The sequence below is a fragment of the Ceratotherium simum genome, chromosome 1, assembly GCF_057802395.1.
Source record: "Ceratotherium simum simum isolate JZ-2026a chromosome 1, ASM5780239v1, whole genome shotgun sequence".
NCBI classification, from domain to species: Eukaryota; Metazoa; Chordata; class Mammalia; order Perissodactyla; family Rhinocerotidae; genus Ceratotherium; species Ceratotherium simum.
In genome coordinates this window covers 56,283,703-56,299,807 of record NC_141900.1, presented here as the reverse complement: position 1 = coordinate 56,299,807, position 16,105 = coordinate 56,283,703, and positions in this window count along the sequence as shown.

Genomic DNA, 16,105 nt, shown 5'->3' with positions numbered 1-16,105 from the left:
AATAACCAAGGGCTGGGCGAGAGGAACACGTTGGGAGGTGTGGTTTCAACAATCAAGAGGCAAGTTCTTTTAATAGAAGGAGGAACTGCTCTCAGAAGTAGTGGTTGCATAGGTATAATGTTATCTATATGTGCATAGATATTAGGCTTAAAGGTTAGATTGTGTGAATATGTGATATAGAAATAAAAGTTTAGTATTGATATTTTGGTATTTCTGGGCCTCTTCTGTATAGAACCACAAAAGACCCTGAATAGTCAAAGCAATCTTCAGAAAGAACAAAGCTGGAGCCATCATGCTTCCTGATTGCAAACTATATTAAAAAGCTACAGTAATTAAAACAGTATGTTATTGGCACAAAAACAATTCAGTGGAACATAATAGAGAACCCTGAAGTAAACCCACACATATATGGTCAGTTTACGACCAAGGAGCCAAGAGTATAAGATGAGGAAAGGACAGTCTCTTCCAAAAATTTTGGTGGGAAAACTAGACAGCCACAGGCAAAAGAATGAAACTCGACCAGTCTTACACCATATGTAAAAATTAACTCAAAATGGATTAAAGACTGAAACCATAAAACTAGAAGAAAACATAGGCAGTAAGCTCCTTGACATAGGTCTTGGCGATGATTTTTTGAATCGGACGCAAAAGCAAAAATTAGTGGGATACATCAAAATACAAAACTGCATAGGAAAGGAAGCCAACAAAATGAAAAGGCAACCTACCGAATGGGAGAAAATATTTGCAAATCATATCTCATAAGGGGCTAATGTCCAAAATATATAAAGAACTCACAACAGCAAAAAAAAACAATTCTGTTAAAAAATAGGCAGAAGATCTGAAGAGACATTTTTTCCAAAGAAGACATACAGATGGCCAGCAGGTACATGAAAAGATGCTCAACGCCATTAATGATCACGGAGGTATCACCTCACACCTCAGAATGGCTATTATCAAAAAGACAAGAAATAAATGTTGATGAGGATGTGGAGAAAAGGGAACCCTGTGCCCTGATGGTGGGAATGTATATTGGTGCAGCCACTATGGAAACCAGTATAGAGTTTCCTCAAAAAAAAAAAAAAACTACACAGCAGTTCTGCTTCTGGATATTTATCCAAAGAAAACACTAACTTGAAAAGATATGTGCACCCTCGTGTTCATCGAAGCATTATTTACAATAGCCAAGATACAGAAACAACCTAAGTGTCCATCAATAGATTAATGGAGAGGGCCGGCCCTGTGGCTTGGTGGTTAAGTGCGTGCGCTGCGATGCTGGTGGCCCGGGTTCGGATCCCGGGTGCGCATCGAGGCACCACTTCTCCGTTCATCCTGAGGCCGAGTCCCGCATACAGCAACTAGAAGGATGTGCAGCTACGACATACAACTATCCATTGGGGCTTTGGGGGGAAAAAATAAAATAAAATAAATAAAATCTTTAAAAAAAAAAAAATAGATTAATGGAGAAAGAGATTGTGGAATATTATTGAGAATGAGATCTTGCCATTTGCAACAACATAGATGGACCTCGAAGGCGTTATGCTAAGTGAAGTCAGAGAAAGACAAAAACCGTATGATCTCTCTTATATGTGGAATTTCAAAACAAAACAAAAACCAAGCTCAGATAAAAGATTAGTAGTGGCGGGGGAATGGGTGAATTAGGTCAACAAAAACAAAAAAGCAATTAAAAAAACGTAATAGCAGACAATTGGTGAATCTGGGTAAAAGGTATACAAGAATTTCCATGTGCTATTTTCTGAAAGTTTGAAATTATGTGAAGATAAAAAACTTAGTTGCTAATATTTATTGGTTTGCTTCCTATAGGTTTACAGGCATTATCTCATTTATACTTTTAAAGTCCTATAAAATAGATGCTATTGCCATTTTACATCTATAGAAGTTATGGAAACTTTCCTTGGGGTCACATAGCTGAGTAGAGAAAAAAAAAGTTGAAGTATTTCTGGGCATTTTCACTTCTTTTACCTATAATAAAGTAAATATCCAAGACAATTTTTTCAACTCACTGAAGGGTAAGAAAAGCTTTTAGTTTCTTTTGGTTCTAACTTTACAGCAGTGGTTCCTACTTAATCTTGCTTGGCTAATGGCTCCCTTAAAAATCTGAAAAAAACATACAACCTGTCTTCCTAGGAAGGGTGCACACAGAAAACAATTTTTGTATACAAATGCTTGGTTTTTAAATTATTTTCTGCAAAGAATAAGCTCTATAAGAATATATACCAGTTTCCTGATAGTTCTTAGTTACCCTCTTGAAGGGTAGTCTGGAGAGAGGAGTTGAGAGGAATTTGCAGAAAACCAGTAGACCAGTTTTAACATACAAATTCAGGGAAATTATGCTACCTCTTAGCTTAAAAGCTGTCATATAGACATTGCCCATGGATTCAAAAAGAATAATCTTTCCTTGCTGCTTGTTTTTTAGGATATCGTCGCTTACAACATTTGAATTTCATAGCACCTTGAGAAATATGAAGCACAAATATATATTGCTTCATTGTGACAATTAAAAGTTTATTATTTGTATTGTAAAATCAAGGCTTATTTGTTCAAAATGTGTCCACCCCTGATGTCAAACTTAGTGCTTCAGGTGTATGAAATTTCTTTTTCCCACCCAACTAATTAAGTGGATTGAATAGTCAAAATCACTATTTTGTATTATATGAAATTTACATTAAAAAGAAGAGAGATGTACTATTGACGGGGAGTAATGAATATAGAAAAGAAGAAAGGTCTAAATAAAAGAAAGCAAATGCAAGTGGCGCTTACAAGTGGTAAGTTTAGGGCCGGCCCCCTGCCTTAGCGGTTGGGTGCGCGCGCTCTGCTGCTGGTGGCCCGGGTTCGGATCCCGGGCGCGCACCAACGCACCACTTCTCTGGCCATGCTGAGGCCGCGTCCCACATACAGCAACTAGAAGGCTGTGCAACTATGACATACGGCGATCTGCTGGGGCTTTGGGGGAAATAAATAAATAAATAAATAAAAAACGGTAAGTTTATGTATAGTTTATCACACACACGAGGATGTAGCAAAAAACCAGAACTCCCTAAAATGAAGATCTGTGTATATCTAACTTAGTACTATTTCTCTTGGATGTATCCTACAATTTGAAAGTTACAAAAAGATGAGGTAACCAGTGAGGTAACTTGCTTTGTGACTGCTGCATTGTTGGTGCCTAGAACAGTGGCTGGCATGGAGTAAGTGTACAATAAATATTTGTATGAATGAATGAATGATAGTAACATGGGGAAATGATTGATAGGGCCCATTAACTTAAGACATTCCCATTCAGCTCCATCAAGTTAAACTAAAGAGTTGAAGTATGAAGAGAATATGATGGAAGGGATCTAGGCTGAAAATATATTCAATCATGTAGACCCAAAAAAAGGGTTAAGAATCACTAAAGAAGCCAGACACAAAGGGTCACATATTGTAGGATTCTGTTTACATGAAATATCCAGGATCGGGAAATCCACAGAGACAAAGGAGATTAGTGGTTGCCAGGGGCTGTGGGGAGGTAGGAATGGGGAGTGACTGCTATGGGTATGGGTTTCCTTTCAGAGTAATGAAAATGTTTTGGACCTAGATAGAGGTGATTCTTGCACAACATTGTGAATGTTCTTGTACCACTGGATTGTACACTTTAAAATGGTTAATTTTATGTGAACTTTATCTCAATATAAAAATATTGTCTTAAAAAAAATGACTTTTAGGGCTGGCCCCATGGTGTAGTGGGTGAGTTCAGCACGCTCTGCTTTGGCAGCCCAGGTTCTTGGGTTCAGATCCCTGGCACGGACCTACACCACTCATCACCCAAGCTGTGGTGGCGACTTACAAAATAGAGGAAGATTGGCCAAGATACTAGCTCAGGGCTGATCTTGCTCAAGCCAAAAAAAAAGAGAGGAAAGTTGACAACAGATGTTAGCCCAGGGCGAATCTTCCTCAGCAAAAAATAAATAAATCACTTTTAATATAAATATATTTGATAAAGGAAGAGACGGCAAGTTAACATAAGTATTGGTGCTTAAGTCACCTTGAAAATTGGCTTATATGGAACACCTGAGATCCCTGATGATCTCAGATGAGTGAGGCATTCCATTTGATGTTTACAAAATCAAGTGCAGAGAAGTCACAATGGAAAATTTTTTTAAATATAGAAAGGGATGAATTTTATATTCAAGTACTGTACATTAAAAACTTTTTCACTAACCTCTTTGTAAAGGCATACACGTATTTGTAATTGAACTTTTAATTACGTTTAAAATTTTAAATTATGGTTTGTATGCTCTGGTTTTTCAGGATTATTCAAGGTTTACACTTTTTAAAAATAATATAAATTTTAATAAGTGCAAGACTCAAATGAAGAAAGATAAAAACATTTGTTGTCTTGTATATGTGGGTCCTGAATCCATTTATACATTACTGAATGGGAAGACCTAGTACTATAAACGTTCCAATCCTTATCCCAAGTTTATATATACATTTAATGGAGTTCCAATTAAAATGCTCTGCTACATCCATCAAGATGTTGTCTTAAATTCTAGTAAACATTCAGACTTAGAAAATTATATTAGTCCACATTTTGCATCATATTCACTTAGAATAGGACACGAAGCCACATGCAGTAGGGCAGTGCCAGGTGTTCTGCAGGAGGCCTTGTAGCAGTCTGCACAACAGTACAACGTTGTGCCAGGCGATGAAACCCACATCGTGCAAGTGCAGGAGCTGCTTGACTTGAAGTTTTATGCCTCAGTACCCAACATTTCTTGTAACACTCTATAGGCATAGCTTCTAAAGTTCTTGGAAGACACCTTGTTATGTCACTGCAATTGGAAGCTTCAAAGTATGGTGTCCCCATCAGATATAGTTTCTTCTAGTCCAGATGCAATTAGCAATCAAGTTGTTTTTACCATAAGCGAATGTAACAGAGTTGACATACTATCATTATCAGGGTGCCGGAGAAACAGCTGGAAATTTAATGAAAGGTCAAATTCTCATGTAGAAGCAGGAAGAGTTTTCTTAACTGCTTATACTAACCCCTGCAAGATGGGGGGTTGGGAGGAATGGATGAAATTGTTCCCAAGATCACATGGAAGAATGTACACAGGAATGAAGAAACAGAGGAATAGGGTCCAGGATAGATCCAAGTGCATTTGAAAATTTGTATTATAAAGATAACATTTTATTCTGGTACAAAAAGGACAAATCAATAAAAGATGGTACAATTGACTATTAGGAAGAAAGTAAATTTAGACCCTTGCCTCATACTACATTAATATAAATTACAGGTGGATTAAACAAATACAAAATAAAACTATAAATTACCATTTGGCAACCGTGACAGTAATAATTAAGACAAGCAGGACTCAGGTGGGTGCTAAAACTAGTGGGTAAAAGTTTGAGGAATAACAAGAAACAGTTTGAAAATCTCTCCCCAAAAGATACTTGCTAATTAAAAAGGGAAAAAGTTCGTAACTTTACACTAGAGAAATCTGGCAGACACTGCTTAACCAAGTGATCCAAGTTAACATCACCAGTAATGGGTCTAATGGACATCACATGCTTTCTGATTATGATGCACTAAGGACAATATCACTTCCGTGGCATTCCACAAAAAATATATAACTTGACTACTCGTGGGAAAAAACAGATAACCCCCAATTGACAGGCATTCTATAAAGTAACTGACCTGTATGCTTCAAAAATTCCAATGTCATGATAGATAAAGATTGAGGAATATTTCAGATTAAAGGAGACTGAAAAGACAACTGAATGCAAATCATGATCTGGGATTGTCTTTCTTTTCTTTTATTCTTTTTAAAATATGACTTTAAAATGATTTCATTGTTTTCAGTCATAGGGATTCATAGCATTTATTAATCATTCCTCTAGCCCTTTTTAAAATCAGCTTTCTTGAAGTATAGTTTACATAAAATTAAATTCACCATTTTTAAGTGTACAATATGATTTTTGATTAAATGTGTACAGTTGGGGTTTACATGAATTTTTAATCTACTACTTCAACATTTACAGAGCAGAAATCTTTTCATATCAATTATTCCTAGTACTTCTTTAGTACTTATCATATTTGAGAGTTAATTCTGTGAATTGACTTTCCGGACAGCCTGAATTGGTGTGCAAAAGAATGCTAAATTTGATTTTAAGTAAAAGTTAACTAAATTAAGTCCTTGGTAAACTAAGAGTTACTCTACTTTTAGGTGACAGAGATGTGTCATGAGAAAACAAAGTGCTAACCAAAATTTTACTTAGTGAAACAATTTTCATTCTATGGCCTTTAGTCTGTAGAGATTTAAAGGTCCTACAATTTCCACAGTAAAATACAATTAGACTTAATTTTAAGGTGTATGAAGATTGTTAAAAGTTATTTATTGGTTAAAAGCAGGAAGCTAACATTTTAAAAACCCACTTTAAGAGTTGAAATAAAGGACTTGCTGACTAAAAGTCAATTGATGAGAAAATGCAATCAACCAGATCACTCCAACAGATAATCAGAACTTTACGAAATCTTAACATGAATCTTCATACAAATGGGCCTAAATTTGAGTTAAATTCATGTTGATGGGCAGGCCCCGTGGCTTAGCGGTTAAGTGTGCACACTCCGCTACTGGCGGCCAGGGTTCAGATCCCTGGCATGCGCCAACGCACCGCTTCTCCGGCCATGCTGAGGCCGTGTCCCCCATACAGCAACTAGAAGGATGAGCAACTATGACATACAACTATCTACTGGGGCTTTGGGGAAGAAAAAAAAAGGAGGAGGATTGGCAATAGATGTTAGCTCAGGGCCGGCCCCGTGGCTTAGCGGTTAAGTGCGCGCGTTCCGCTGCTGGCAGCCAGGGTTCGGATCCCGGGCGTGCACCAGCGCACCGCTTCTCCGGCCATGCTGAGGCCGCGTCCCACATACAGCAACTAGAAGGATGTGCACCTATGACATACAACTATCTACTGGGGCTTTGGGGGGGGGGGAATAAATAAAATCTTTAAAAAAAAAGATAAAAAGATGTTAGCTCAGAGCCGGTCTTCCTCAGCAAAAAGAGGAGGATTAGCACAGATGTTAGCTCAGGGCTGATCTTCCTCACAAAAAAAAATACTAAAAATAAATAAATAAATAAATTCATGTTGATACTATATAGTACTCCAAATCTGAATTGGGCATTTAGATTTAGAATTGTAAGTCATCTCTTGAGCAACAGAGCACTAACACATTTAAAAACCTAATTGACAGTTTAAACTGTTTATGTCTTAGAATATACCCAAAGACATACACTTATTTTACTTAATAATTGCCAAACTAGTCTGAATAGGTTGCTCTTAAATTTAAATAGCCATTTCTAGGAATATACCTTAGATATATGTGAACATGGGCACAAATATTCACATATAAAATTCTTTATTGATGCAACTTAAATATTCATCAACAGGAGACTAGTAAAATTATATTATGACAATACATTCAATGGAATACTGTTTAGTCATTAAAAAACGAAAAACATTTAAAAATGATGCAATCTATATATACTGATATAAAACTATCTCCAAGATATATTAGTAAAATGAAAAACATCAAGTTGTAGAACATGTATATTATGTTCTACATATTATATACATAATATACTATATGTATATTATGCTGCCATGTGTGTATTTGTGTGGTGTGTATGTGTACATGCATGAAATGAAGATATGTATATATTTGCTGTAAATACTTTGGAAATATATATGAAAGAATATGCTAGTTTCCTTTGAGGAGGGGAATTGGTTGACTGCAGGTCACATATTGAAGGGAGACAATTTTCACAGTACATTCTTTAGTACTGTTTGAATTTTTAAAAAATTCATGTGTCTATTATCTATTTAAAATAATCAAATTGTGATTTTTTTATTTCCAAAGAAAACGTATAATTTTAAAATATGGAGTGATATGTATACTTCATCTGATTCACTAAAAATGATTCTCAATGTATGAAAAAAAAAAACACTGAAATTTTTGGAGAAAATTGCTTAAAAAAAAAAAAAGAACCTCTTACCTGGAAGAATCTTAGTTACCATTCTCAAATTCATATAGTCCTTTAAAATTGATCACTTGGATAAGTAGTCCATAATCTTTTATGCTGATTTTTTTTTCTTTTTTACCATTTAGCTAAACATTCTAGATTGCAATCTCACAGTCGAATAATGAATGTCTTAAAATTATCTAATCCAACTCTGCATCTAATGATTGTATCCTCTCTAGAAGAAGATACTCCTTAGAGTAGGTAGTTTAAGGAAATGAGACTTAACCTAGGGTCCATGGCTAGGGGGTAATGAATGAACTTTTAGAGAAACCATGAGTATATATTGAATACATATTCAGAACTAGATGTGTTTGTATTCGTGTATATTTTTCTAAAGAAAGAGTTTAGTACTCAAACCAGATTCTAAAAGGTGTTCCTAACTCTCCTGAAATAAAAACACCATGGTCTCTTAGGCTAATAGAATAGAAGCTATGTTTTGGTTTGAAAATCCTGAGTGGAAATATTGATGATGTTGGGAGCCCATATTTTTCATTGTGAGAGAAGGAAGATAGAAATATAGAATAAGGGAAGGTGTAAAAGATCTCTGTTGTCTTGGATTTGAATTGGAGGTATCAGCATGAGCTTATTCATATTAAAATGTTTCCTTTTATCAATATTGCCCTCCATAGAGACAGAAAACTTAAACAAACCAATTTCTGGAAGAAATAGATAAATTTATCAAAGAACTAATCCAGGAAAAAGTGCCAGGCTCAGATGATTTCAAAGGGCGATTCTGACAAGACTTCAGAACCCAGATAATCCCAAAGTTATCCAAATTGTTTCAGAGAATTAAAAAAAGAAAAAAATCTCAAATCGTTTTGTGAAACAAGTTTAACATTGATATCTAAACCTAATAAAGGTAGCACAAAAAAGAAAACTGCAGAAAAATTTCACTTAAGAATAACAATGCAAAAATTATGAATGAATCCAGCAGCACATTAAAAACAAATACACCAAGAGGAATTTATTCCATAGATATAAGGATGTTTAATAGTAGGTAATACATTAATATAATTCATCATATTAATAGTCTAAGGAAAAAAATCATATGATTATTTTCACAGTTGTCTAAAGGCTCTTGACAAAATTCAATACTTACTCCTGATTTTTTTTAAAACTTAAGAAAATATAAATATTAATTGATACTTTCTTAAGATGATTATATATATACAAACAACAGTCTTAAAGTCTTAAAACCAGCAGCTTACTTAGTGGAGAAACATCTGAGACATTCCCATTAAGGTCAGAAACAAGGCAAAAATGTCTATCTCCATTACTATTTAACATTGTATTGGAGGTAGTAGTCAATGTAGTTAGGCAAGAGAAAATTAGAGGCATAAAGATTGGAAAGATGAAGTAAAAAATATCTCTATTTGCAGGTGATATGAAAGTATACATAGAAAATCAAGAAGCATCAATGACAAAATGAACATAAACAATGAAAATTCGTATATAAGGTAGCAACATATAAAATCAACATGCAAAAACCAGTGGCCTTCAAATGTATAAATACATCCAGTTAGAAAATATAATGAAAGAGAAAGTCCATTTACAATAGCAACAATAAAGATTAAATATGTAGGAATACTTAGGAGAACTTTACAATCCTGAAAGAGATCAAAGTAGGAAAAGACATGCTTTATTCAGGGATAGAACATAACATCATATATATGACAATTCTCCCAAATTAATATATAAATTCAACACAACGCACTCATTCCAACAGGTTTTTTTTTAAATTAACTTTATTTTTTAGAGCAGTTTTAGGTTCATGGCAAAATTGAGCAGAAAGTACAGAGAGTTCTCATATACCTCCTGTTCAAGATTTTTCCCCCCTGTAGGTAGATAATATGATTCTAAAGTTTATTTGCAAATCTAAACCCGCTGGAATAACTATGAAAACCCTGGGCTTAGGGAGGGAGCTACAAATAGAAACTATTCTTACCAGATATTAAAACATACTATAAAATCTCCATAATTAAAACAGTGGAGTAGTAGTCCATGAGTAGACAGAAGAGAATGTCTGTCTGGAACAGAATAGAAAGTCTAGAAGTAGACCAATGTACATACGGGAAATTAGTATAAAAAAAGGAAGCCGTCTGAAATCATTGGGGATATGATGGACTTTTTAAGAAACAGTATTGGGACACCTATGACTGTACATTGAAACACAGAATGAAGCAATGATTAAAATGAAACTAATGAAACCACGCCAGTATGAGAAGAAAACATAGTGAATTTCCTTATAATCTAGGTGTAAGAAAATCCTTTCTAATTATGACTTGAAATCCAGCTGCAATAAAAGAGATTGATAAATTTAAATACATAGAAATAAAAACTGTGTGACAAATACAATAAAGTCAAAAGAGAAATGATAAACTGCAGAAAATATTTGTAAACATATTACAAAGGATAAATCTCCATATATATGTAATACAGACACACATCCCCACAAGCTCTTAAAAATGAAGGTGAAAACACACATATGTATATGTATATATATAGAGAGAAAGAATGGGAAAGTTCTTTACAGGTGAATGCCAGTTAATAAATGTACAAATGATAAAATTAGGAAATCATCATTCTGCAGCCCTCAATAAAATAACAGATTCAGACAAAAATTATCAATGGATTCTAAAACCTTTGGGTGAATGGTTGTTGGATAAAAGGATATTCATGGACTCAAAGTATCATGCCACAAATTATTTATTAATTATAAAAGAAAGGAATATTCTTTTATAATGGAGAGATCTGGCAGTCACTACATTAACAAAGTAATCAAATTTAGTATCACCAATAGTGGAACAACCCAACATGTGCCTCCATGAACCCGTACTGTAATACAATATAAGGTTGACAACTTTGAATATGAGTATTCTTGCCAAAAGTGTTTAACCTGAATCTAATTTGGAGAAAATAATCTGACAAATTCAGAATGTGAGAAATTCTATAAAACAACCAGCCTGAAAGGTTGGGGTGGGGATGGAATATTCTAGATTAAAAGAAGACACTAAAAAGATACAACTTTCATAAGCTAGGCTAAAACCTTGATTGCATCCTGGATTTAACAAAATAAAACATCAACAAAAGGTATTTGGTTTAACTGGAAAAATTGAATTTGGACTATATATATTAAATAATATGACTGAATGAATGTTAATTTTCTTAGCCATAAAAACATGGCATTATGATTCTATGGGAGAGTGTCATTATTCTTAGAAGATGCAGGCTGAAAGTGGTAAAGTGTTATGACTGCAGCCTTCTTCAAATAGTTCAAACAAACCAACAAAAATACTGTGTATACACATATACAGAGATAAACCAAAAAGGTGTATGGATTCATTGTACTATTCTTTCAAATTTTCTGTAAGTATAAATTTATTTATTTATTTTTAATTTTTTTGTGTGAGGAAGACCAGCCCTGAGCTAACATCCGATGCCAATCCTCCTCTTTTTTGCTGAGGAAGACTGGCCCTGGGCTAACATCCGTGCCCATCTTCCTCTACTTTATATGGGACGCCGCCACAGCATGGCTTAACAAGCAGTGCACCAGTGCGCGCCCGGGATCCGAACCAGCGAACCCCGGGCCGCCGCAGCGGAGTGCGCGCACTTAACCGCTTGCGCCACCGGGCTGGCCCCAAATATAAATTTATTTAAATAACAATTAAAATGTTTCAAACCTACAATTTGAAAAAGTAGACCACTGTGACTAAAGCATATTCAACTATAGTAAACAAAACACTGAAAAAAATCTTCCCTTTAAAAGTAAGAATGATCCCAGGTTTCAGCACCAAAAAAAAGAATTAAAGATGAAAAGGACGTGAGTGGTCCAATTCCTCAAAGAACATTTCTACAGAATATGAGGTATGAATTACTACTCCTGGGCTTGCTACTACATGGACTTTCACTTAGCTAAATACAATGCAAGTAGGTTTAGAATACTTTTTAGCAGATTAATCCTTTGGAAAACAAATTATGGTCTCGTATTGTGAGAAAAATGCAACTAGTAGTATACTGTGTACTACACAAACAGAAAAAGATTTTAAAAGATTACACCTGAGATAAAATTATAACATAATACATAAGTCTACATCAACCTTAGAAAGAACTGTATCTTATTTAATACTCTATGTATTCTCAAGATATGGGTTTAATTAATTTTGATTTCTTGAATCTTAATTGTTTTAGCCTATATACAGATGAAAGTGAGTACTAAAGTTTTGACTAGAATTCACATTTAATTAGAATCAGAAGGGTAAATGATGTCCAAGTGTCCATGAAATATGTTTGCTTCCTTTCTCCTTAAAAATAATGCTAGGTAGGGTTTCCTGTTGGGGTGATGAAAATGTTCTGGAACTACATAGTGGTGATGGTTACACAATATGGTGAATGTACTAAATGCCACTGAATTGTACATTTTAATATGGTGAAAATGGTGAATTTTTAAAAAGTGATGCTAGAATTTCTAAAGACTGATGCCTGGGAACAAAAGCCCAATCACCCTTCCTCTCACCATAAGTGAGGTTTTTTAAAAAAATGAATTCTGCTATAGTTATAACTCTCTAAATGGAAATTTATTATCTTTTAGCATCTTCTGCATTTTTTCCCAGTAGAATCAACCTAATTATGCTACATATCTTCATGTGGGCTGTGATATAAGTTTCTCCAGATAATATTTAAATAAAAGCAAAAACTATGCTGTAAAGAAAGTCATCCTCTGGTAGTGGTTTCCTGTTTCAGGAGAATCAGTAATATTTTAGAGCTGGAAAAGGTTTTAAAGATCACTTAGTCCAGCCCACTCATTTTCAAATTAGGGAACAGCCAGATAAAATGTATAAGGCTAAACTTGTGTGTGATATCATTTAGGTGAACCTGATTTGTTTAATCATTCGTAGGTAAGAGTATCCTACCCGTGGGAATATGACAGTGAGCTGATATAATAATTTCTACTTACTGCTTTCATACACTGGTTAACAATTGTCTATTTTTTTTTCCTCCATCCATTTGCCCAAGAACATAAAGAGTGCAAAACAAGCTTTAGCCTAGGTAAGGGTGAAGAGGAAAAATGAGGGGCTCTGCTCTGAGCTAATAACCACTACCCTGGAAAGAGATAGGAGTTATCTTGTACAGTTGCATTTAAACAACAACCTGAAATGCAGCTCCAAAAAGCCTGAAATCTACCCACCCTGGTGGGTACTGGTGATACTCACAAATTACTGAAACAAGATAGAAAACAGAACTTTTGCTCTCACAAAATCATAGTGAATCCATGCCTGGATGTTGAATATTGCTCCAAAAAACAATGAAAGGAAAAGGGAAGTCTGGATAAAGACAACAAATGATCAAAGGCATCCATCAATCAGTATGTTAAGAGACTAGACTGAGAGAACCAGGACCCTATAATCTAGAAAGTCAAAATAAGAGGATATATGATTGAGGCTCAAAAATTGTTGAAAGGAACTCTTGGGATGAGTGTGAACTTGTTCATCAAATCCTGGTATTTAGAATTAGAAAGCATGCTTTCAATCTTAAAAGATGTTTGAGGAAAAAAAAGTTCTTTAGAGGGTAGGTAGTGAGCTTCCTGTGGCCCCTTACGTCGAGTCTCTGTTAGGACATGATGAACCAAGAAACTTGTGGTTGACAAAAAAAATTAAGAAATATTTTATTTGACAGAGTGTAGTTTTTTGAAGGCACTTTGATATTTTTATATCATTTATATGTTCAGAAGGGTTTAGATAAATTCCTAAATAAAAGCTTCAAAATGAGCCATTAAAGAAAGTTAAGGGCATTTTGGGTACATCACTGACATTTTTAAGGATTGCATGAATGGCATTTATATGCTGCGTCTTTAAGGGGTGGTGGGTAAGGACCACATCTTAGGCATCAATCTGTATCCTCCACAGTCTTACACCTTTTGGGGCACAAATATTTGTTGAATAAATAAGTAAACAGTACTTCAGCAAATGTTTTTTGATGACACTTATTAGAGAATTGTAGACTTGAACAAATGCAGTTCAAAGTATACCCAATACATAAAAGTCTTTACAGAAAAATGTATCTGCTATATTCATCATTTTCAGAATCTAGTGATTATATAAATCATTTTTTGTTAGCTAACCACACAATGAAATCTTATGACATTGTACTACTACATTTTGGATAATGCTATTTGATATTGCCCATCATGAAATAAATGTAAAAATTAAGGATTCCATAAAAATCAAAGTATATATTTCGCTATCTGAAAATTATAGCTATTTTAAAGTGGAAGGTGAAATTAGTTTACTGTAACTTCCTAGAATCCCATTTGATAGTTTACATGAAGTTCTCAGCAACTTTACTTTTTTAACCCGAGGATTATTGTTTAAGGAGTTTGGATCACTGACTGGCTCTTTTTTCCTGAACAATTTTGCCATTTCTTCTCTTCAAATAAAACTATATCACAGGACTACATCATAAAAACCTCATGTTTACTCAATATATTTTGCCAAATGTGACAAAAATCATCCATAGTAAGCCTAAAGAAAATTCAGTTCTGCTCTCTATTCTTATTTTTTAGAAGTTAGTCTATGTCTGAAGTGATAATAGTTTATGATGCTCTTTCTGACATGGTTGTACCGATAATGAATTACAACCAAAGATTTTTCATCACTCTTACAAAATTGAAAACTATAGAGCTTCAATATATTTTGTTTCAGAAGAATTAGTCTATATTCTCAATCCCAAAGTAGCTAGCTTTTCCTTTGAAACAGGGTCACCATATGCCTTTTAGAGAGTGGGGTGGAGCATATATTTACACAAAAACCCCCAGCATTTGTATGTTCAAAAACTTTAATTGAGGACTTGCTTCATAGAAGACTGGATGTCAGATGGTATCATGCATTCATTCAACAAATATTTATTGAATATATGCTATGTGCCAGGCACAATTTTAGGTATTGGGAAATTAGCAGTGAGCCACACATACCAAAAAAAAAAAAAATCCCTGCACTCATGGAGTTTACTTACATACAAAGATGTCAGACCTTTTATTAATTAATAAAAGATTAATCAGTTTACACTCAGAGGAGATAAATGCAAAAAAAATATTTAATGATAAATGTCTTGCAATATACAAAGTGCTATGTCAAGTTCACACTTTAAAATTCTGATACCAGAGGTGGGAGAGATTATTTCTAGTTTCAAGGATCAGGGAAGCTTTCATGGAAAAGAACAACTCAGTTGAGACCAGCCTACAAGTGTAGTCTAAGCTAGGAACACTTGATACATAATTATTTTAAGTTCATTATATTATAAAATAAAAAGAACAAAGAAAAACGAGATAAACTTAAAAGTGCACAATGTATCTACTTTTGAATGTGTGACATGAAAGATTTTCAACATGAAAACATGACAGCTCAGAAATTAAAAGGAAAAATAAACCCAAAATTGGTTGCCTTCCTTGTTTTCAAACAATTAGTCTTCGATTTTAGACAATGATGACTTTTTTCATTAAAAATATATTTAAATTTTTGCAGTGGAATAAAAGTTTTACGAAATAAAAATCTCTTATCCTATATTTGCATTATTAACAACTCCAAAGTAGCAGGGCCAGATTAAAGGCTTTTATTTTTATAAGCACTTGGATCTATAAATTAAATAAGATAAATAATCTTTTCTGCTAAGTTATCGAGTCTTTATTTACTTTCACATTATAAAATTTGTGTTAACGAAATATCCTTTCAATTTACTTAGACTCTGAAAATTTTAGTCTCTGCAAAAATTTGAAATATCATGGGTGAAAGCACTAGCCAAATCTTTCAATAAATTCCAATGAGCTTCGTTTTTTTTTGCTTTACAATTTATTATTTTAAATAAGTGAGAAATAAGAAATGCTGCTAAATCACTCAGTTTGCTCCATCAAGCTTCTCTATTTTATGAGAATGAATTAAACAGATAAAATACACAAGGATACTCTTAATCACAGAATATTGAAGTCTGAGTCCTGTAACTGTGCTTACTTCAAATATTGAAAATAAAGATTC